The 23,665-nt window shown below is 50.7% G+C and overlaps 1 long non-coding RNA gene across 1 annotated transcript in view; it reads left to right on the forward strand.

Moving 5' to 3' along the window:
• Positions 1 to 20,778: 20,778 nt before the first annotated feature.
• LOC109491234 overlaps positions 20,779 to 23,665 on the forward strand; it is a 60,833-nt gene continuing 57,946 nt past the window's right edge. Inside the window, exons 1-2 of the long non-coding RNA XR_004628444.1 lie at positions 20,779 to 20,867; positions 21,485 to 21,604. This is a non-coding gene — a long non-coding RNA (uncharacterized LOC109491234). The remainder of the gene's footprint in view (positions 20,868 to 21,484; positions 21,605 to 23,665) is intronic.

Raw genomic sequence — 23,665 nt, forward strand, 5'->3', positions numbered from 1 at the left:
AAAAATAGTGCTTACCTGATAAAGCTGTTGGGGTAGTTCAATGAGTTAACCGCAGAGAGAGCTCGGAACAGCGCCTTGCCCGTTGCGCTCACCGTATAAGGACTGCACTAGGCTCCCCCGTAGCCTGCACTCAGTACTTTGTCTGACTCTCTTTGGTGCAGATACTTCTTCTCACGTTATAGGACCGGTATTTGCCCTTCCCTCCATGATGGGGATCGGGGTGATGGATGTTCCAAGTCATTGTGGCAGATGCAATAAAGGTCCTCCAAAGGTGTGCACATCCTAGTCTTGGGAATGTGTGAATACGTTGCCTCACGTGGCAAAAGGACACTGTGGATGAGATTAAGGATTTTGAGATGGGAGATTATCCTGGATTATCTGCTGGGTCCGATGTAATCACAGGGTCCTTATTAAGAAAACGGCAGAGTCAGATTCTCTCCTAGAACTTCCCATGGGAACACAACCTCCTTGATTTCAGGACCTCTGACCCGCAGAACTATAAAATAACAAAATTGTGTTGTTCGGAGGCTTTCAATTTATGGTAATTTTTCCAGCAGGGATAGGAAATAAAAATAGTCATGGAGCAAGAAGGGAGAGCTAACCTCCCACCAGCAGGTGCCCATCCTTGCCACCTCAGTGGGGTGAAGCTTTGGGGCACCTGGCAGTCCTGAGTCCTTCCTCTCCTTTGCTGTGAGCATTGGTGAATTATGGGCTTCTCAGAGCTTGCTTTTCTCATCCGTACAATGGGCATGGATAAAAACCTGAGATGCTGAAGGCACAGACCTCTAAACCAGAGAGCCTGGCATGTATTAGGTGTACGGGGGGGAGAAGCTTCCTCCCCTGCCTCCTTCCAGGCCAGCAAAAATGGAGCCCCTCCCTTCCCTCTGCTCTTTGGTGACCTCCCACTGTGGGCCGGGTGGGCAGAGGTCTGGCTTGGGCCAAGCTGAGGAGGAAGTGCTTCAATAGGGGGAGAGGGCAGGAGACCAGGGCTTAGGCTATTATTTGGCGGGGAGCGAGCAAGTGGACAAGTTTATTCTCCTCGGCTACTTTCTCACGGTCTGACCGCTTCTAGTTCGATCTGTCTTAAGCAGACCCACTCCGGTGTCCAGACTGATTGCCCTACCGGCCTTTCGCCAAGGTCTCAACAAGAGTGGTACCAGCATAGTAACTTAAGCCCTGTTGGAGAGCCGGCTCTTCTGGAGAATGTGAATTTATAGAATAACCATCCCTCTTTTCCCCAAAAAATGTTGCTCATGCTGGGACCTCAGCCTTCGCCGTGTCAGCAAGTGTTTATTGAGCACCTACTATGTGCAGACCACTAAGTGCTAGGCATGTAGCTTTTTTATGTTTGGGCTTAACTTCTGCTGGACAGAGACAATAAATAATACGCCAGGAGGTAGTTGAATAGATTGGGAAATTTTAGATTCAGTAAGTATGGAGCAAATGAAACAGGGTGATAATGAACATGACTGGGGGAAAAGAGTTCTCCGGGGCGGGTATTTGAGCTAGGCATGCGAAGGAAGCTGGGGAGGTCATTGGGGACCCTCTGGGTGGGCCCCATGCTGGGGGGAGCTGTCACAGCCCTGATTTGTAGTTCTTCTTTTTTTTTTCTTGAGTTTCTTTGTCTATTTATGTAAGTAAGTAGTCTTTATACCCAATGTGGGGCTCGAGTTCATGACCCAGGGGTCAACTGAGCCAGCCCCAGCCCCGACGGTTTCTTGTCAGTGCTGATGTCAAAAGGCCCATCCAGTGGGTGAAGGGGAATGCGGAGTCTTGGTTCAGCACTGTGAATCTGTTGGAAACAGAAGAGCCAGGGCTACTGGGGTGTGGGGCGGATTACAGGAGTGGGGAGCCCTGGATGAAGCTTGGGGTACACTCCCTCCAGGGCTAGGGACTGGGCAATGCTCAGCCTAGGAGGGGAGACAGGTGTTCACGGTCTNACCCGCAGAACTATAAAATAACAAAATTGTGTTGTTCGGAGGTTTTCAATTTATGGTAATTGTTCCAGCAGGGATAGGAAATAAAAATAGTCATGGAGCAAGAAGGGAGAGCTAACCTCCCACCAGCAGGTGCCCATCCTTGCCACCTCAGTGGGGTGAAGCTTTGGGGCACCTGGCAGTCCTGAGTCCTTCCTCTCCTTTGCTGTGAGCATTGGTGAATTATGGGCTTCTCAGAGCTTGCTTTTCTCATCCGTACAATGGGCATGGATAAAAACCTGAGATGCTGAAGGCACAGACCTCTAAACCAGAGAGCCTGGCATGTATTAGGTGTACGGGGGGGAGAAGCTTCCTCCCCTGCCTCCTTCCAGGCCAGCAAAAATGGAGCCCCTCCCTTCCCTCTGCTCTTTGGTGACCTCCCACTGTGGGCCGGGTGGGCAGAGGTCTGGCTTGGGCCAAGCTGAGGAGGAAGTGCTTCAATAGGGGGAGAGGGCAGGAGACCAGGGCTTAGGCTATTATTTGGCGGGGAGCGAGCAAATGGACAAGTTTATTCTCCTCGGCTACTTTCTCACGGTCTGACCACTTCTAGTTCGATCTGTCTTAAGCAGACCCACTCCGGTGTCCAGACTGATTGCCCTACCGGCCTTTCGCCAAGGTCTCAACAAGAGTGGTACCAGCATAGTAACTTAAGCCCTGTTGGAGAGCCGGCTCTTCTGGAGAATGTGAATTTATAGAATAACCATCCCTCTTTTCCCCAAAAAATGTTGCTCATGCTGGGACCTCAGCCTTCGCCGTGTCAACAAGTGTTTATTGAGCACCTACTATGTGCAGACCACTAAGTGCTAGGCATGTAGCTTTTTTATGTTTGGGTTTAACTTCTGCTGGACAGAGACAATAAATAATACGCCAGGAGGTAGTTGAATAGATTGGGAAATTTTAGATTCAGTAAGTATGGAGCAAATGAAACAGGGTGATAATGAACATGACTGGGGGAAAAGAGTTCTCCGGGGCGGGTATTTGAGCTAGGCATGCGAAGGAAGCTGGGGAGGTCATTGGGGACCCTCTGGGTGGGCCCCATGCTGGGGGGAGCTGTCACAGCCCTGATTTGTTCTTCTTCTTTTTTTTTTTCTTGAGTTTCTTTGTCTATTTATGTAAGTAAGTAGTCTTTATACCCAATGTGGGGCTCGAGTTCATGACCCAGGGGTCAACTGAGCCAGCCCCAGCCCCGACGGTTTCTTGTCAGTGCTGATGTCAAAAGGCCCATCCAGTGGGTGAAGGGGAATGCGGAGTCTTGGTTCAGCACTGTGAATCTGTTGGAAACAGAAGAGCCAGGGCTACTGGGGTGTGGGGCGGATTACAGGAGTGGGGAGCCCTGGATGAAGCTTGGGGTACACTCCCTCCAGGGCTAGGGACTGGGCAATGCTCAGCCTAGGAGGGGAGACAGGTGTTCACGGTCTGCTGCTGATGGACATGCAAAAATAATGCAGCCATGCTCTGGGGGAGTAGTTTTGATTTGCAAGAGCTCTGTGCGCTTTAGTGGAGGGGGGCGATCAGGGGGGCCCTGTGGCCCGGACCTCACCTTCCCCGAAGACTTGAAGATGCTCCCATCGTGGTGGTTACATGCACACGCTCTAGCCAGATGCCCTGAGCTCAAATCCCAGCTGCGCCATTCAGTGGCTGTGTGACCTTGGGCGAGTCATTCAGCCTTTTTTGCCTCTGTATCCTCATCTGGAAAACGGGGTGCATAACAGTACCTCCTCCTAAGGTTTTTGAGACTTAAATGCATGACTGTTTACAAAGCTCTATAGTGTGCTCTATCTGGCACATAATAAATGCTGGTGTGTATGTGTGCAGACACACAAATGTACACACACACACACGATTTAGATTCCTGCCGTCACATCCAAATAAGACTTACACACTATTACATTCAGAGATCCACCAACAGGTTCGAAAGAAGTGATTTATTCTCAAACTTTAAATTTATGTCCCAAACCTGGACCTCACTGCCCATGGGGAACACAGAATTGATAATATTTTAGAACTCCCATAATTATCTTATGAAAAGTATAATTACATTGCTTTGCCTTTTTTTTTCCTGAGGGTTTTAAAATGTTAATATGTTCACTAGAGATGTGCCATGACTCTTGTGAGGGTTTTTGGGGGGGCGGTCTTTTATTTTTTAATATGTCAGGAGCCTGAAAGAATGGCAGGGGCTCAGGCACCCCCAGGCTCTAGGAGGAGGAGGAGGGGTGGGGGCGTGTCCCAGCTCCAGCGCGTGGGCGTGACTTCCCTTCTTCCTCCCACTGTGCGAAGTCGTTACCGCGGAGCACTGAGCTGCCTCCACTGTGCTTCTCAATCTTAATTTCCCGACTTGTCACGCCACCTGCAGCCCTGTTCGTCATGTCGCAGCCCGGCGTGCAGCGTGGCGGAAGCGATTACTGTTGACATGGTCACGTTGCCATGGTGTTTGCTATCCCACCTGCCACTAGCGGTCAGCGCGCCAGATGTGGCCACTCGCTGGGTCAGCGCGCCAGATGTGGCCACTCGCTGTCCTCCTACCACCGGTGTGGAGAGCTGGGAGAGGCGGGCAGGCGGTCCCCGGGGGTGGGCACAGACTCCAGGGCCATCAGCCCTGCCTTGCCTGCCCCTGCCCAGCTACCCGGCAGGCAGCCCACGCCCTGAAGCAGACCAGCCCCAGCTAGGGAAGATTTTAGGATTTCATGGGAGCAGCGTGGGTGTAGGGGTCACAGAGACTTGGGTTTCCGTCTTGGCTCTTCTGCTTGACCTTTTTTTTTTTTTTAATGGTATCTAGACATTTATTAAACAGGATGTTACCTCTTTACTTGGATTACATCGTGTATTCTACTTGGCCTTGAACAAGTTATTGTGCATCCCATGCCCCAATTTTCCGTGTCTGTGAAATGGGCTTTGCTTTAGGTGCTCCAGCAAGAGCCAGCTGAGATGAGGTTGAGTTACGTGGCGGACCGGCTAGCTCAGCATGGGGCACTTAGTAGGTTCTCAGTAAATCATCATCAGGAGAAGGGGCTGGCCCAGCCCCACAGCCCAATCTTGAGGATCTGGGGAACTCCGGCTGCCTTCCCCTAAACATCACTGTGTATTTCTCCCCATCTGTCTCCCATTCCTGGTCACTGTTTAGTTTTTCTGGCCTGTGTTCCTTACTCTGGCTTGAACTCGGCCTCCTGTATCCAGCTCTGAGACTCACAGGGTGAGTCCCCATCAGATCATCAGGCCCCCTGGGGAACCTGCTGGAGCCTGAGGTCCCTAGACTCTGTGGGGCACTGGGTGGGGTCAGTGGATATGCTCCTGTGGGGTCCAGGCACACTGTAGGGCTGGTCTGCCAACCCAAGAGACCACTCCCTTACCCCAGCTCCTCCTGGTTATGACAGGTGTCAACATTATCATCACAACCGCCAGGAGGCACAGGTGAATTACCTGTACCTGTACCTGTCCCTTGGTGACCACAACTATAGTCAAGACCCCAGCATTAATAGGCACTAGGGATGGGACCCCTCAGCCACTGTACCGAGACCTTCCCTTTGTAATCTCTCTGAACACCCAGAAAAACTCCAGGATTTGAGAGATGAGGAAACGGGACCAGGAAGTCAGGCCACCAGAGGCCGCACAGAATTATGGTAAGGGGTAAGGGGACAGGGTGAGGGTCACAATATTTACCACTGGCCTGGACATACCTGTCCTATCAGGATCACGATGACTGGAAGACCGGGTCCGGAGCCCCCTTGGATTGGGGAGAGCTGAGGAGTCTTGTGTGGGGACAGGATACCTGGGGGCCACTTGGGGCAGCTGTTCACCAACTTTGGGGAAGGTTGTCAATATGTCAATGACCCATATAGCCAGTCCTGGGTGGGATTCAAACGCAGGGCTCCTCTTCTTTTTCTTCTGGAAACTTCTCCCTTTGTCTCTCTTTCATTGCCTCCATCTCTCCCTCTCTTCCTCCCGGCCCTTCTTCTTTGTCTCCCCCTTCCTCCAGGAGCTCCCATAGGCAGAAGTATCCTTAGGAAGCTGTACTAGGCTGCCAGCCTGCCAGACAAAGTACAACAGCGTGGACGGGGGTGGGGGGTGAGGAGGGCGTCAATGGCAGGGATCTGTGGTCTCACGCTTCTGGAAGCAGGAAGTCTGAGCTCGAGATGCCAGCAGGGTTGGTTTCAACTGAGGCCTCTCTCCGTGACCTGCAGAAGGCCTGCATCCATGATGTCCATCCCAGTGTCCTGTCCTCCTCCTCTTGTAAGGATGCCAGTCAGATCGGGTTAGGGCCACCCTAACACCCCCGTTTAGCTGAATCACCTCTCCGAGGACCCCACCTCCAAATACAGTCACATTCGGAGGTGCTGGGGGTTGGGGCTTCGGCATGATTCCTGGGGCTGTGGTAGAAAAGGGCAGGCTGTGGCAGAAGATTTGCCGAGAGAGCGCAGAGACTTTGGGAATACCCTTCACCCAGCTTCTGGGGATGGTCACGTCTCACCTTATGGTGCATTTAGCAAAACTGAAATGTTCACATCAGGACAATGTTATTAAGTCAGTCATGGACTTAATGTAGGTTTCATTACTAACATTCTTTTTTCCTGTGCCAGAATCCTCCATCGCATGTACCCTTTCCCTTGCTAGATTTCAAAACCGACAGGTGAAGTGGGGAGGGCCTGGCTTGGGTTCCCGCATAAAGGCAGACTAAAGCTGGCTCTTGGTTTTCCTCCTTGGGCTGCACCATGAGAGCCCCTGGGAGCTCTTGTAATGCCACGTTCCTCCACTGAAGCCACTGCTCCCAAGAGGGAGCCTGACCGCCTGGATGATGGCCACCACGTGATTCCCGCACAAATGCCATGATGTGGTTGCATCTCCAGACCGTGTAGGGACTGTTGGGGCAGGCTGCAGCTTCCTTGTTTCTGGAATGGGGATGGCCAGAGCTACCTCTACCCTCTGTGTCCCTTCTCTGCTCTGTGCCTCAGTTTCCTCCTAGAGTAAATGGGGACAAATTCACCTCTATCTCCAAAAACTGTCAGAGCTTTGATGATTTGTATATGGTAATCGGCCGGCAGGAACAATGGTCCAATAGCAATTCTCAGCACACCCTGGACACCTCAGGGACTTAACGCTCTGATGCTTGGGTCCCACTTCCTGAGATCCTAATTTTATTGGTCAGGGCTGCCGTCTGGGTATAAGGATTCACAAAGCACCCTGGGTGATGCTAGTGTGCAACCAGGGGGGCAAGTCGTGGGTTTAAATAAACATTTCCTCCCGAGCCCACCTAGCTCCAGCTTCAGTAAAGAAGCAAGAGTCAGAATTACAACCATCTGGAAGGAGGGGTACTGGGTGGTAATGGCTCTGTGTTCCTCTAAAGTAACGCCACCAACAGCAATGCAGCAAAGACCAGTATTAAAGCTGACAGGCACAATGCTGAGTACTCTCTGCCTTATTCTCACAAAGACCTTCTGACCCATTTTCTATTCTCTGAGGAGACCGCAGCTCAGAGAGATTGAGTTACTTCCCTAAGGTTGCACAGCTGTTCATGGTCAGAGCTGGGCTATAACCCAGGTGAGTTCGATGCTAGCTCCTGTGTTTCTTTCTGTTTTTTTTGTTTGTTTGTTTGTTAAGAGTTTATGCTTAAATAATCTCCACATGCAACATGAGGCTCAGACTTAAACTCTGAGATCAAGAGTTGCACATTCTACCGACTGAGCCAGCCAGGTGCCCCTAGAGCCTGTGTTTCTTAACCAGAGTGCTGTCTTACTTACAGCAGTAAGATGGCCTTAGGATGTAACCGTATGGTTCAGTGGCTTTACATATAATAAGAAGAGATACCTTTCAATTATCCACCTACCATGTACCAGGGTCTGGGCTGAGCTTCATTCCTTCCAACAGCCCTGTTGGCCCACAGGAGCCACACTGAGCCGGAAGCTAGATTGCAAGGGAGGTAACGGATACAAACCTCAGAAGTTAGCCTCCTGGGCCTGGAGAAGGTAGAAACAGGTAGAGTGAATCTGGAGGGAAACACAGAGAACATTGGGCACAAACCCTGTGACAGTGAGCTGCTACCCCCAGGTGCTGACTTGAGCTCCACCCTGGAAGATGGCACTTAAGGGCCACCGTTAGGAGACCAGGCAGACACAGCCGACCCCTACGCACACGCCCAGGGCCTAGTGACCTGACCCCAGCTGGCCACCTCTCCTGGGGTGTGAGCCGTGAATGGACATGCTTTGTCACTTGTCACTTGTCTAACCTCCTTGACTCCAGCTTCCTGGGGACAAGGGACTGGCGTTTATAACACAGTGGATAATTATCCTTCAAATGAGTCAAGCTATCAGGGGGCACCCCGTCTGAATAAATCAAAGCAGTTGGGGCAGATTTCATCGAGCCAAGTGGCCACAGCTCCTCTTTGTGATGGATTCCTGTAAGAGGTCTCCTTTGCTGCCACCCAACATTTATAAGCAATGCCCCCCGCCCTCCGTGTCTGTCAACCATTTCCCACACCAAATGAAGATAAATGTCAGATGAGCAAACAGCCTCCAAATTGCTATTGAAAATATTTTGAAAAAGTCATGAAATGCCAGGCCTTTCTCCTGTCCATAGAGATTCTATTTATCTCCTGAGAAATGTTTCTCCTCCCAGAAGCTAAATACTACTTGGCGAGGCAGGCAGCATGGTTTTGTAGTCCATAGTAAGAGATTTAAATTTGACCCTAAGTGTAATAGAATTCACCGAGGTGGGGGTGGGGGAAGGATTTTAAACGAGAGTGGCACGATCATCGGAGTAAGACTGTCATGGGTCTGTGGGAAGAACTGATTGCAGGAAGAGAAGTAGGAGGGAAGGCCAGGGACCCAATATTTGGGAAGAGGAGGCAGAGAGGTGGCTTCAGGCTATCCTTGGAGGTAGACCCATGAGGGTCTAAACCCAGGAGGGTTTGCCTATGGGCAGTGAGGCAAAGGGAGCCATCAAATTTTCTCCCAACATTTTTGGATTGAATATCTGGGTGAGAGTTGGTTACCTTTACTTATATGTGGGAGGAGTAGTTTTGGCAGAGACTGTGAATGAGAACTTCACTTTGGACGTATCATGTTGTAGATGCCTCGAGAAATCCAAGAAATTCAAATTGGCCTTTGGGTATGCTGATTACAGCCACAGGGCTGCTGCAATGTCCCCTGCTCTCATGGGCCCCTGCGGACATTTGGCTCCCACTTCAGGGCAGTCTTATCCCAATCTGACCCATTCTCCTCTGTTATCAGAAGCAAGGTCAAGCATACCTAATAGTATAAGTATCTGACCCTTTCCTTAAATTTTAAAGCCTATCCATTTTATTTTACGGGTCACTGAGGCTCACAGGAAGGGGCTTGCTCAAAGTCACATAGCATATTAGTGGCAGAACCCTCATCACCGTTCTCTGTGCTTAGATGATTTCGTAGGTCCCTTTGGCTGTGGGAGAAGGCACCAGAGCCCGGGTATAGAGATGGCTTTGTTGGATGGACCCTGTCACTAAAAAGCAGGCCCTTAGTTTGCTGTTTCTCTGCTTCATCTCACTGGTGACTTTCATAAGCTCCTAGATTCTCCTAAATAGAAGCCTCTTGGAGGCTAACTGAACCAGGGATGGCATTACAAGGCCCCTGTTCCCCCGCTGCCCATGGCAGACATTGCCAGTCGATCTCAGAACTCCTCCTCAGTACATCTTAAAATCACCCTCCACCTAACACTCCAGGTGGTTGCCATTCCAGGTTTGGCAGGTGAGTGACACCTGGACCATTGCTTTGTGCATGGAGATTAGATTCTTCAGCCAGCATGTAAGGAGAAAATAGTGGAGAGCCCAAATTTTGGAAAAGGATTTTGAATTGCTCATGAAGTTCTGTGCCTGTTATCTCATGTATCATTGTAATTTTCCTCAATGAGTACGACAGAGCTGAACATTCACCTAATTTTGGTACAGGTGACTATCGCTTCATTGAGTACTGGATGAAGGAAGTGACCTGTAATTAGGAGCCATTCTGTGATATGTACCTTGAATCATGAGTGGAATGCACAGGAACAGTGCTCTGCTCCACATGCTGGCCAAATCCCTCCCAGAACAACCCTCCTCTCCACCTCCTCTTTGTTATTAATAACATTAGCTAATGTTTATTAGGTGCTTGTTATGTACCTGACACTTTTCCAGATGCTTTCCCATTACTGATTTATTTAATCCTCACAACAACCCCATGACATGAGTAGTATTATTAACCCCACTTTTTGGAGGGAGCACATGACAATAAGAGAGGGGATGTGATTTTCCCAATGTCACTGCTGGTAAGAGGAGCCAGGGTTTGAACCTAGAGCTTTGGTTCCAAAGCCTGAACTCTATCCAGAGATGGGGAATTAGTGGTGAACTCACGCTAGAACCTGGGCCTTGTTGCCCCCAGCCCAGGGTTCTTTACATTCCTCCAGATCCCCCTCTTGGCTGGCTTCCTTGTCCTCTTGCCTGGGGCTGCCACGTTTCTTGACTGCAGCATTCATCACCTTTATCCATCCTGGTCTCCAGGGCTTTGGCTAAGCATGTACACTAAGGCTCAAACCTCATTTCTCCAATCCATTCAGAGCTTTATTGATCTTGCCTGACATTCGCTTCTCTCGGATTCTCAGCCCCATGCAGCCAGACAAATGGCCTCTGCAGCTCTGGGTCTCACAGGAGCGGTCAGCTGTTTAAGTAATCAGGGCTCTGGGCTCATGGAGGAGGCGTGGGTGGGCAAGGGGACTGCCATGGTGGATGGGAAAGGGGCACTGACTTCCTGGGGACTCCAGAATACTCTCCCCTGGGACTCCTCAAAGGCACTGACCTCCACGCTTTGTATTATAGGGCAGCTCCCCAGGGTCCTGAAAGACCCAGGAAGTATGTTTACTTCACGGCTGCATAGAAGGGACCATGGGTGGACCTTCATGCTTGTTGGGATGAAGACAGTAAAACAGATTCCTGGGGATTAGTAAGACTAAGATGTTTGTCTAGACTGCCCAGAAGTTGACATTTTGGAGCTGGGATCTCAATGTTTTATCCTGCACTCTCTGATGGCTATATCCTTGGCTTTCCTAAGCACGTTTGTGGCAGGAGATGGAGCATTTTGTGGCCCTAGATGAATGAATGGTGTTTCATTGCCAAACAGAAAAAAATGGTCATTTTCAGTTAGGTTTCTTGAAGTCAGATTTTTGAAAGTCAAAAACACATCCATAGAATTTTTTCATGTGCCGGGTACCGTTCTACACATTTAACTCACATTTAATATCAATTCACCTAATATAATATTTATGGCAACTGCATGAAGCAGATACCATGATTTCCCCCCACTTTATGAATGAAGAGACGGGGGAAAAAGGAGTGTATCTGGCCCTCAGGATTCACACTCAAGCATCTGGTTCCTGAATTTGAGGTCCCACCAAAACCTACTGAAAACACTCTTCTGCCTGGCGTTGTCTGCTCTTGTGGTCGTCACGGTTGCTAACCTGTCAGTCACGTGTATCCGATTTGATGGGTCCCTTTCAGTGAGAACCCCTAACTGAGGCCACCTAGATGTGCCGGGGGAGTAAAGGTGCTCTAGACCCTGTTTGCTGGGGCCAGTGGGTCTTTATCTGGTGCTGGAGATACATTCAGCCCAGTTCAAGCACAAGCTTACAGAGGAGAAAAGGCAGATTATAGATTCCATGTGCTGATCACTTGTTCCTTTATTCAATTATTTACTGGTTTTCCCAATAGTAAGTTTTTTTTAATAAGTATTTGTGGAGCACCTACTATATGCTTGGCTAACATGTCTGTTAGCTTAGCTACTAATTTGCCTGCTCAAGGAGAGAACAGAGTGGGGAGACAGGAAGTCTATAGAGGATGTGATGTTGCTCCTGACAGCTCCACCTGGAGCCTTGGTCTCCTGGTTTGAGACAAACAGCCTTTAATATGTCCAAAGCAGAGATTTCTGTACATGTCTTTGGCACACGCCCCTGATCAAGCCCTCGTCCAAATCTTGTTATTTCCCAAGCCTCTCAAAACTTGGACTTGTGCTCCATGGTTGGAAAGCTCGAGGGCAAACGGGACATCTCCTTGCCCAAGGGTAGGGGTGCCCCAGGCCCCTGTCACACATCCATTTGGGAGACCACTGGGCATCCCCCATCACGTGCAACTGCATATGCTGGTAGAGCTGGTTGCCCAAACCAGACCAAACGAGCTCAACAAAACCTTACCAGAAGTGGATACTCATGCAGCGATTAGGGGCAGGAGCTCCGGGCCGGGCTCTTCGGGTTGGTCCAACTCTGTTTGACTTTGAACAAGTTACTTTACCAGCATCTAACCGTGATATGTGGGAGAAACAGATGTTTGGCTATGTTTACCCAAACAGACGTTTGGTTGTGTTTATCCTCTGATAGTTTAGGGCTGTTACAGCAGTTAGTGAGTATTCCTGTGATCAGTAGGGAGAAAGTGCAATGTGGGAGGTTTGAGAAATGCCACTGGGGACATGTTACAGGGTGGGGACAGGGGCTTTGTGACGGCCAGGGCTTGAGAGGGGTTCTGCAGGTGGAGTCCATTCTGACTGGAGTTCTTGCTAGGGCCTGATTCTGGCTGACGCTGCAGCGTTTCCTGCCCACCCCTCTTAGGTGGAAGGTTTATTCTTTGCTCCCTTCCCCCGTGGAGGAAGACAAAGGGTCCTCTCTTGGGTCCTGGGGGATAGTGGCGTTTGCTGCCCCTGCCCCTATGCCTTAGGACTTTTGCTCCCATGAGTGGAGGATCTGAGCATGGAAGATGGGGAGGAGGATGAGTACCCTTTCTCATGGGGCTGTGGGTCCCCTCTCCAAGCCAGCTCTGCTGGGGGCGAGGCTCCTGTCTCTGGTTTCTACCTGGTCCGCTGCCCTTCCCGTGACCTTGGTGGGAAAGAGTCTCTTAGTGGGGCTGAACTCCTTTTGTCCTGGGGCATCCAGGGAGTCTTGGGGGTCAGAGTCCACAATTGCCTTGAGCGGCTCTTTAAATTGAGCTGAGTCTCTCAGTCTCACGGGATGGGGGCCACCCCCTTCCCTTGAGCCAGGTTTCCTGTCCTGTCTTCCTGTCTGGACTCTCCTTGGCGTTGCCTCTCTTTCCTCAGATTTCAAGCTACTTGGATGCGGGGCAACCTCAGCTCTCTGATAGCTTCAAGAAAAATTAAGATCTGGGGGCTTATTTGGTGTTTTCCCTTTTTTAGGGGGAGAGACTTCTTGTTTTGTCTGACTGCTCTGAAAGCAGAAGCCCGACAAATAAATTTCAATGTGGAACTTTCCAATTTGTCCAAAAGTTGGCAACTCATTAAAAAGGTTTGAAAACTCCATGCAGGCTGAAAAAAGCACATCTGTGGAACAAATCTGAGTTGTGGACAAGCTGTGACCCATCTCTCTCCTCGGGACTATTGAGTTTCCATCTCTCTCAGGGTTGGTCTGGTTTCCCCAGGCCCCACTAAGCCTGGGACAGAGCGGGGAGCCAGGAGGTGTCTGGGGCAGATCCTGGTCCCAGCACACCCACCCAAGGGGTTAAAGAAATGATGAGAAGGGGCTGCCAGTTGTTTATGGTGGGGGAGGAGCAATGGGCAAACTAAAGAACTGGGTGGGGGGCCTAGAAGGCAAATCCTTCCAGGGAGTAGGGCTTTCGATTTGTAAATAGTCATGCTAATGAGTCCCGGAGGCCATTGTGAATCCGGAAATGTGGAGGACAACCCAGACAATGACGGGGAGTGAAATTAACAGTCAGGGTCCTTTTGGGGTCCCAAATTTGATCAGTATTTGCCTCAGTGTCCTGACAGGCTCTGTGGACACAGTTTATTGGTGGCTGGGCTGAGCTGAGCAGAGGTTGCTGGGAAGGAGAGACGGGTGGTTTTGATGTGAACAGACCTGGAGAGTCCCCTCAGCCTTCGTCCCCTTTCCTCCAGCCCCAGCCCAGGGTTAGGGCCTCTGCCTGTCCAGGTCCCTGTGCCCCTTGTCCTACACCTGCTCATCCCTACCCACTGAGACCTGGTAAGGCAGGTGCCTTTCTGCAGGAAGCCACAGGAGGGATGTACAGTCCTGCAGAGAAATAAAACACTACCTTCTGTGCAGGCTTCTCATCCTGCTGGGCTCCTCCCTGCCATTCCCCCAGAGAGGCGATTATGAGTGATGGGGGTGGGGTGGGGATGGGGAAATAGGTATTCAGGAGATGCTCACATGAAGATGGGCCAGTGAAGGCCACACAGAGCCAGACAGAGAGGAGGACAGAGAGGGATTTGGGAGGGCTAAGAGCTAGGGGGACACAGACAGAGACAAAGATAAAGAGAGAGATGGTGAGAAAGCCAGTGACAGAGAGACAGAGAGAGGCAGATGGAGGGAAGGGGACAGAGGGACAGTGACAGAAAGACAGACAGACAGTGATACACAGAGCTACAGAGACAGAGAGAGACAGCGAGGAAGACAAAGAGGCCATTTTCTAGGGCCAAGACAAAACCAGGTAGAAAGGAAGCCGTGGGCCAACTGAGAAGACCAGGATGTTACGCAGAATGATCCAGAGAGACGGCAGCCTGTGGCTCAGGGCCGTGAGGCACAACAGAGAAGCCCAGCTGCGGAAACAGTGGGGCAGAGGCAGGTCCGTATGCTGGCTGCAGGGGAATGCCTACAGACGGGCACAGAAGGAGGCTGGTATTTAAGAAGAGCTTCCTGTGTCAAGGAGGTCTGCATTCATCTGTGCTGATCACATTTACATATTTCCTCCTTCAACCTGTGAGACAGCCTTCTGGGTTAGTGACATCACTGATTTTACTTTAAAGATGGGGAAACTGAGGTGTCACATGGCCAGGAAGTTGCTGCGCTGGGGCTCCCCTGACCCCACCTGGCTCCAAAGCCTCTGCTCTTTCCACTCCTCAGACACAGAGGACAGAAAGCCGTGGTGGACGAAGTGCCCTGGGGCCCTTGGGTTTCTGGCCCTTCCTGGTCCTTTCTGAGCTCTGCAGTGTCAAACTGGGGCTGGAGGAGATGTGAAGTGCTGGGGATGGTTCGCGTAGGGCTTGGGGGTCATTCCCCCCACAGGGGAGGTCTGGCAGTATCTTTTCTTGATCAGGGTGAGAGGATGGTAGGACACCTTCAAAGTCTCCTGAGCACCCTCAGAAAAAAAAGGTCTAAACTCCTTATTCTAAAGGTTTGAGCCCCCCACAGTCTAGATCCTACCCACTTCTAGACCCAACGTACTGCTAGATCAACCTCCTTCTAGAGCTAAGCCCTCTTTGATAGGACTAGTCTGCTGGGACCAGCCGCTGTTCCCGTGGAACCCTTCCTTTTCTGCTTGGGTCTCCAGCTTCTTGCTTGATGACGCTCTGTGCTTGCCTCTGGCACAAAGCACCGTCCCCCTGGGGGTGTCTCTTCACCCTCACAGAGGATAAGGCAATTGAAGGGAAGGTGAGTCCCTTTGGTGTCTTGCTGTTTGAGTTACCCTCCAAGGGCAGGGTCTCTACCAAAGTGTTTTTTGACCAGGGATCACTTGAGAAATCTCTGTTGTCCTGTTAAGCAAATACCTAAAAAAGACATGTCTGTTTCTCCTGAGCCTGGTTGGTCAGGGACTCTGGAGATTGAGGTCCCAGAGATGAGCTGGATGAATTAGTGAGTTCTTCACCCACCATGGAGGTGACTTAGTATCTGCTGGCCCCCGGGCTCCATCCTGTGATGCCCTGTGAGGTCTGGGCTGGGACAGATGAGTGGGATATTTTCCAGAGTGGCTAAAAAGCAGGTGAGGAGGACAGCAAAGCACAGGAATATAAGACCAAAGTCAGGTCTGAGGGGGAAGATCATACCACAATTGGCCAGAGTCTGGGTAGATACCAAGAAAAATTGATCATGGAGTCACTTTCCGAGAGCCAGGATTGGTGGGGAGAGGTGTGCAGTTCAAGACGGTCCAGGGCAAGTAGTTCTGGATGGGGGCTCTGTGGGACAGGACAAGTCTGATGGACTGAGGGTGCAGTGCTCTCCTCCCACCTACTGGACAATTCCCTCGACAAGACTGTCCTCATTCTTGGAATGACAGCTTGGACATCCTTCAGTCATCTCACTTCTTCTCTGGGTTGCCATTAATGGGCAGAGTTCTTCTAGCTCCCCTCCCACTGTGCTCCCCCTTGGGGCTGGCCTGCATGAGAGAGGGGAGGGGTGGTCCCATTTGGGTTGGGATGATGACATGGAGATAGTATAGATATTGGACTTCCCTGCCTGGGCATTTCCAGTCTTTGCCCCCAGTTTTGAGCCCCTCAGGGTGAGTCGTCAGCTGTTGGGGGGGGAACCCCCTGCCATCTGCCTGGAAGGGGGCTTACCTCCTGGGATTTTCCATAAGGGAGATGAACTTATTCATCCAAGTCAGACGCATTCACTCTCAGGTCAATACTGATGTTCCTGCAAAGGGCATCAGAGCAAATTTATCTCCCTGGAAGTGAAGAGGTTGAGAAAACCCAGCTGTTCCCACAGGGGAAACCCGGGATCGTGAAATATAATGGCAGTCCCTCCTTGGTTGGAGGAGGAACGGGGTCAAGGATTAGCCCCCGGAGGAGGGAAGACTCAAGGCAGACTTCAGGTTGGAAACGAGATTCAGGACATTGCCATTTGAGGCTAAGAGCATACCCAGGAAAGTGCCTCTCTGAAGGCTAATCCAAAGTGAATGCTTCTAGCTTGTGGGGTGTGACTGTGTCTCTGTTTTTGGTGGGTAGACTCCTGTTCCAGGGGCAGACAGAAGATGGCTTTCCCACACTGGGAGGCTGCTCCCATGGAGGTCAGCCCAGGGGCGGAAGAGAAGGTCTTCAGAAAACTGTCTACCCTCCTCACTTTGCTAAGAGGCAAATGGGTATGTCTGACAGGATAGGCTGATTGTGTAACAATTTCCAAATGTCAGTGGCTATAATGCAGCAGAAAGATTTCTTACGTCACAGTCCAGTATGGGGCTAGCACAGGGGCTCTGCTCCATTCCATTTTCAGGAACCCCCACCCGGTCCCTTTTACGGCTCTGCTCTCTTCTGGGTTCTCAGCTCAGGTGGACAGAAAGTGAGAGCGTCACATGGGAACGTTTGGGTCGGGCTGGGAGGTGGCACACAGCACGGTGCCCACGTGCCTCAGGCAGAGGGTTTCCTCCTGGGCAGACTTGGCCTGATAACTGGGGAAGGGATTGGCACCTAGGACCCACTGGTCAGAACTGGGCCAGGTTGGCACTCCTATGTGGAAAGGAGGCAGTGAGATTGATGTTTTAGCTGAGCACATTGCTGCCCTGGACAAAATTGGTCTTAGGATGTGTGTGTGTGTGTGTGTGCATGTGTGTGTATATATGTATGTGTGTGCACATGTCTATGTGTGTATGTGTATATTGTGTGCGTGCATATGTGAATTGTGTGTACACGCATATGTGTATGTGTATATATGTGTATGTGTGTATACATATATATTCGTGTGTGTGTGTGTGTGTGTGTGTGTGTGTGTGTGTGTAGATATGAGGGAGGCACCTAGCTGTCCTCACCACATCTGCCGTAGACCATGGAGGTATGGTGATTAACGGTGGTGGGTTTTGATCCAGATCCTCTTGGCTTTGAGTCTTCACCGCACACCACCCAGTGCCCTCTACACTTCTTGATTTGGGGGTCAGGGGAAGAGAGGCTGGGGAGAGAAGGGAGGCCTTGGGTGGCCGGGTCTAGCTCGCCCACATCCCAGAAGTCTGAGCCGTGGTCTCCCTGCTCTGAGGTAGCCTCCCCCCGCCCATTCCTTTGCCAGCATCTCTGCTGGCAGCATTAGTGCTGAATTGGGACATCACCCTTGGGGCGGCCCCATGAAAGACTGGTCAGAGCATGCCGGAGTTGCAGACTTAAACATCTAGGGGACCTGGGCCGATCTTTAAGTGAAAAATGCGGGGCAGTGGATGTCAGCTTGGAGAGGATTGTCCGCTCAGGCCCCGCTGACAGTGGCTCTGGAGGGAAGCTTGTTGTATCCAGAGTTTCAGAACTGTCAGAGAAGCGGCAAGTCAAAACTTTTATAGACACTCTTTGTTTTTAATGCGAACAATGCATAATCTTCTCAAACCTACTCAGCAGTACTGTGGCCAAAACCAGATGTATCTGAAGGAGGACTGGTTCCTCCTTCGGTCAAGGCTGGTGGTCCTGTGGGCCGGGTCCCTGTATGTACACAGGAGGGGCCTGGCTGACACAATGACACCCTTCTGGGTGTGCAGGAAAACACAGCTGAATGTTAAATAAACACCCGCTAATTACTCTGAGAATATTTATTGAGGTTTTCCCACGTTGTAATAAGAAATTATTGAAACATATATCACCCACCGAGCTGTTAATCATTGGTAAATATATTTTAAATACAGCAGTCCATTAGTATTTTAATTTAGCCTGTCTCTTGGAGAATATGTGCTGTATGAGACAAATGTCCCCAGCTTCAGAGCCAAGGGAAAAATTTCCTCACCTAGTTAATCTTTATGTTCTCCTCTCAGGGAGGAAATCCCGGCTGCACCAGCAAGAGAAATGGTCCCTTGGGTCCAGTATTGATGGTGAGTGTCCTTGAGGAGCTGGTGGGCGAGGCGGGGAGGCGCGGCTCTGGTGCGGAGGGGGGAGTGCGTGGGAGATGGGGCAAGGCTGGGAGTCACTGCTGCTGACTGCTCGGACACCCCCCTGCAAATTCACTGAGATGTGAAATTGTACAGTTGAAAAGAAAAAAAAAAACAAGTAATGTATTGACCCTCAGTGGTCAGAACAGACTTTTTTAACTTGGATGTTCTGCATGGAATTCTTTAGATCTCTTCTCAGCGGCCTTCCTCCCTGTCCTGGGGGTTGGTGCAGACCTCATACCACACATGTGCCTTATCTTACGCGGGACCAGCCAGAAAGGGGCAGACCCAGGGACGGTGAATGGGAGGTTTCTGATGAACCTTTGCCTTGGTGACCACCCGGTGAGCCCTGTGGGACCCTCTCCCCATGGGCCACCTGTTCATGTAACACACACTCACTGAGCACCAGCCATGTGCTAGGTATCATTTGAGGCACTGGAGATGCAGGCGTGAACCAGAAAGACAAGGTTCAACTTTCTGTACGTACATTCCAGGTGTGGACAGCAGACCAGTAACATGTCAACGGTCATAAGCGAGTGCATTTCAGAGAGGGATCATGCTATGAGAAAACTGAGCGGGGTGTTGGTGGACAGGGACTTGCAGAATGGAGTGAGGGTGGCTAGGGAAAAACCTGGCTTTGATTCAGATCCCTACTTTGATCTGACAGGTGAGGGAGAGGGAGAGATGGGTGATACCTTTGAAGTTTCCAAAATGTAATGGATGGTTGGCCATTCACTGTCTGAGCTTAGGAACTTGGGGGGAAAGCATAGGAACCTGTTGAATGTGAGGTGTGTGTGTTACTCAGGAGAGAGGTCTGCCGCCCTCAGTTGCAGCCGCCGCATGGGAGGTACTGAGGCACGTCGCCTGCACATCTGATTTACACACTTAGGGGGACACATTCCATGCCCGTGGCCAGTGTCCTTGCTCAAGCTTGTGCTGCTATGTCTCTTTGCTTTTGGAGGCCCCTCAGCTCAGGGCAGGTGCCACTGGGAAGTGGTGGAGGGAGGTTACCATCCCTGGGGAGACCCTCAACCAAAGAGGAATAAGAGGTGGCGGGTCAGTGCCTTGCCTAACCTCTGCCCATTGTCTGGTGGGACAGTTCCCAGGGGCATTCTACAGGGACCTCAGAGGGTTCCTGGAGGGACCCAACACCAGCTGCCTACAGTAGTCTCCTGCCCTCAGTGGACCCTTCACTCAGCTCTCCTCCTCACCCTCCACTCCCTCACTCCTGCTTTCTCAATGACACCTCTCGACACTGTGCATGCGAGTTCTTCGGGGTGGGACCCAGAGCAGGACACGTTCTCATGGCACTGGCTCTGATCGGGGCAGCAGCAGATTTCCTGGGAAGAACAGGGAGCACGAGGACAGAAGACGACATCCTAACACTGGAAGGGCAGGCAGAAGAAGAAAAGGAAGTTTGCCCCCAAACACACAAAGGAACCAATCACCTAAGAGCAAATACCAGCAACCAAATACTTCGGAGAAACCGTCATCTGTCTTCTCTTCTTCCTTCCTTCTGGTCCCTTATCCTCTACGGGGCTGTGAGGGTATAGTGGTCTGCAGACGTGTTTTCAGATCCCTGGCATAGGCTTTTCTGGGGTACTTCTCAGACCCTACTGGTTTGCAACCCAGCAAGACTGCTGTGAGCACTAAGTGTGGTGTGAAATCCACCTGCAACACCACCCCGACTGGGAAGGGTCCCTGATTGATTTCCAGTCAAAGTCACCTCTCCTTCCTGTCAGTTTCTATCTTAATCGGCTCTCACCACAACAACGTTGCATAACAAACAGCCCCGAAACTCGGCAACATATAAAAATAAGCACTTGTTTCTTGCCCGTGTATCTGCAGGTAGGTGGGGCAGCTCTGCCCCACGCGTTTCAGGCTGTGATGGCCATTGCTGAGACATGGTCTTCCCCAGAAAGAGGTTGGCCACTCCCAGAGGGTGAGCTGAAATGTGCGATGTTTCTGAAGGCCCTGACTCTGAATTCACAAACTGTTGCTTCCACTCACATCTTATTGGACAAAGCAAATCACACGGCAAGCCCCTGACAGCAATGGGCAAGGAAGCCCATTCTTCTCATGAGGAATGTCCATTACCCTAATGAACCACAGGGCCCAATGGCACACAATCTAGCATGCCTTGTGGCGTCTATGACTTTCAACTCTCTGTTACATGCACGTGAATTGCACACACGCTCTATCTCTCAACCATACTGTGCATATCTTCAGGGCACGATCCATGTGCAGCCAGCCTCAGAACCTCCCCACCAATCAACGTGGAAAAGGATATGGCACGCGGTGATATGTGGTCTGCGTCTGGGTATATTTTGAAGGTAGGGCAAATGGGATTTGCTGATAGATTGGCTATGCATTAGGTAAGAGAGTAAGGGAGACGATGATGTTGTTTTTGACCCAAGCGATTGAGAAAATTGAGTTGTCCTATATAGAGATGGGGGAAATTGTGGGAGGAATGGATGCTTGGGAAATTGAAAGTCATTAATATCCATTTCATTGCTTCCAGAAGTGTGGGATGCTCAGTATTTATGGGTGGTGGAGGAGATGATACACAGACCCAACACCAGTTAACAGTGAATCAAAGAGTTAGAAAGCTATTTATCTTTCAATTCTTTATTGACTCTTTTGATTAGTTAAAAAACAGTCGGAGTTTGGGGCTAGCACGTCTTTAAACACTTGCTGATCTCCCTCTTTAGAAAAGAGATTACGTCTCAGGCTTAGAGACTTGGGCCATTTATAATATCTAGCTAGATTTAATATCAGCATTGTCTTTGCACTGAATTTCTTTTGCTGGATAACTTCTCTCTACCACTGTTGACGCAGGGTCATTTACGGTCTAGATATACATTTCCTTTACAAATGAATTTATGCATGTTAAAAAGGGAATCAATTTACCAAGAAATGTTTAAGGGAGTTTATTCCTCCATTTATTTAGGAAATATTTATCCAGTGTTGACTACTTACTGGACGCGGCTGAGGATACAGCAGTGAATTAAAACCAACCCGGGGACAGGCCTTCTCCGAGCTGGCGGTCTAGCAGGAAAGGCAGAAAACAGTAAGTGAAGTAGAAAATATTCGAGGTGACGACATTTATTTGCAGAATAGGTAAAGCAGAAGAGGCAGATTGGAAGCGGGGGCGAGGGTGGGGGTGCACTTTAAATGAGGTGGCATGGAACGCCTCCTGGAGAAGGTGGCCTTACAGGAAGGCCCGAGGCAGCCAGCCACACCAGTGTCTGAAAAAGAGCATGCCTCGCGGAGGGGACAGCAAGGACAGGGGTCTGAGGCTAGCGCAGGGCTGGCCTGGTCAACAAGAGCATGGAGTCTGGTGTATTTGGAACGGAGAGCGCGAGGCGAAGAATAGTAGAACAGAAGATCGGAGGGGGAAAGGGGGCAAGAGCATGCAGGGTCCCGGGGGACACTGTCGGGAATGCAGCTTTTACTCTGAGTGAGATGGGGAGCCATCGAAGGTCTTTGGGCTGGGGTGTCGCCTGCTCCTACAGAGTTTAACAGCATGCCTGGGAACAGATTCAGGGGGAGCAGAGGCAGTTTTGGGGAGACCCGCAGGGGAGGGGGTCTGTTGCAGAATCCCGGTGAGGCAGGATGCCGGCTCCGGTGACAGCAAGATGTGGTCGGACTCTGGGTAGATTTTGAAGGTTGAGAAGCAGAACTTGTTGACCAGTTAGGTATGTGCTGTGCAAGAGAATGAGAGAGAGGGGGATGCTGTTCTGGACCGGAGCAATTGAGAAAACTGAGTTGCCCCATATAGAGACAGGGGATTAGGGAGGACGAAAGAGAGGGGACATCAGGAGGTCCGCTTGGTCGTGTTGACTTTGAGATGCCTGTTGGATGTCCAAGTGGAGACGTTAAGTAGACTCTTGGACATCTTAGGTTGGAATTCATGGGAGGGTCCTAATCAGGGCTTATGCGCGGGGCCATCAGCCCCAAGGTGGCCTAGATGTGCGGATGCAAGACAGAAAGCTCAGGTGTCCTCTTGTTGCTGCCCTGCAGCTCAGCCCTGCATTTGCAGCTGTTTGCTCGGCTGCAGTCTGGGCCCCAGAGATGATGGGTGCAGATGACACCAGGCTATTTTCCTAGTGACTCGGGGAAAACACCTCAGTTTCCTGCAGCCCCAGAAGGGCCAAGAAAATTTGCTTGGAGAAACTGTCATTTCAGTATAATTGCTCTGCACAGCAAGCTTTACACATTAAGCTTCTCAAATTGATCTGTCCTGTCATCTCGACTTCCTAAACCTTCCCTTCTTCTTTACACAGTCAGTATTTCCACTGGGAAGCAGTTGTCTGAAGCCTGAACCATATACGTCAAAACACCCTGTTAGGGTTTTCTGAGGTTTCTGATGTTGGGGAATTCAGGGCATTCGGTTTCCACATCAGAGGAGGGAAAATTTCTTCCTGTCATTACGTGATCACTGCGGACCGGGGCTTTACCGCTTCAGGTCTTGGGGCCAAAAACAGATGCCTAAGATGTGTCACGGTTTTTGCTACAGGACATGAAACCAGCTCAGGCTGAAATTGTGAGGACAATTTAAAATAATAACGGTAACCACCATCAAACGAACACTTACACTTGCCGGTTTCTGTTTTGTAGTGGATGATCTGGGTGCCTCCCCAGGAACCTTGCAGTGTCTGTACAAACCCCTCCAGCCGCTGTGGGCGCTGGCTGCTAACAGCTCGCAGCTGCCACCTGGGCTGAACGGGAGCCACCCCACCTGGCCAAGTAGGCGTCACCTCACTTGGCTGAATGGAAGCCACCTTTTCTGGCTGAGAAAGAGCATCCCACCTGCCCTTGCCAGCAGCCCGGGACTGACTGACCCAGGCTGGCCTCCTTATCTCGACCTGGGACTAGCTCTGCGGTTCACTGTGTGCTCCGGAGCTCCCTGTGGGATCGGGCTGAAGGCAGTCGTATGTTGAGACCATAAGCTTGCTCTTCTTTCTGCCCTTGTTCCATTCTGCCCTCTTCTCTCCCCATCTCAGGCTCTAGGTGTGGGGAACTCAGCCTAAGACAAGTGTCTGACATATTTTATATCATCAACCACCTCTCGACCTCTCACCCACCCTCTGGCATAGTATTACTAGTTCTTCTCTGCAGATGTGGGTGT

Source organism: Ailuropoda melanoleuca, chromosome 10 (genome assembly GCF_002007445.2).
Source record: "Ailuropoda melanoleuca isolate Jingjing chromosome 10, ASM200744v2, whole genome shotgun sequence".
NCBI classification, from domain to species: domain Eukaryota; kingdom Metazoa; phylum Chordata; class Mammalia; order Carnivora; family Ursidae; genus Ailuropoda; species Ailuropoda melanoleuca.